The following is a 945-nucleotide window of genomic DNA, read 5'->3' as shown; positions in this document are numbered from 1 at the left end:
GAAAAATCTCGCCACTCCCAAAGCATACGCACCTCCCTTGATCACACCGGCTCTACCAAGCGCCTACTTTCCAACGCCATCCATGCTCCCCTTTGCCAACGCCATGACAGCCATATGGCCCACACCCGCTTCAAGCTACTTGATGCTGACAAGTCCCTCTCACACCAAATCTATGTTATCAGCTCCGCCTCGCGTTCCAAAGCCAGGCCCCGAAGGCACTTGGTCACACTGGGATTTGTGCAAAACCACCAGATGCAAGGATTGCGAATTCTACTTACATCTCGAAAAAGGTCAAACAAGTCTCCTTAGCCCTTTTTCACGACTTACTGTCTCAGTTCTATCCTCGTCTGTCACCATCTTATGCCTACCTTGGAACAAGGCCCCTGTTCCAAGATAAGCAGGGGACTTAATGTTGATGGTGGTTTTTAGACAAGGGGTAAAATCGTAAAACCTTACGCATAACATGACGTCACCGATGACGCTAAACACATTCATTAGAACATTTAATGCACTTATGTAAAAAATTACCAGGGTATCTTTTTTCAAATGCTAAACTAGGGTTTCGACACACAAAACCCAAAGACGCACAATTGTTGCGCATCATGGCAACTATGCCAAAACCAAAGCCGCACAATAGTTGCGCATCATGGAAACTATGCCCAAACCAAAGCCGCACAATCGTTGCGCATCATGGCAACTATGCCAAAACCAAAGCCGCACAAACGTTGCGCATCATGGAAACTATGCCAAAACCAAAGCCGCACAATCGCTGTGCATCATGACAACCATGCCAAAACCAAGCCGCACAATCATTGCGCTTCACGGTAACCATGCCAAATTCGAGCTGCACAATCATTGTGCCACACGCGCCATTGGCACATGCCAAGCGACGCTTGCGACCTAGCATGCCAAGTTGTGCAAACCTAGGGCCAAGACGCCACACGC

The sequence above is a fragment of the Papaver somniferum genome, chromosome 10 (assembly GCF_003573695.1).
Source record: "Papaver somniferum cultivar HN1 chromosome 10, ASM357369v1, whole genome shotgun sequence".
NCBI classification, from domain to species: Eukaryota; Viridiplantae; Streptophyta; class Magnoliopsida; order Ranunculales; family Papaveraceae; genus Papaver; species Papaver somniferum.
This window is presented reverse-complemented; position numbering follows the sequence as displayed.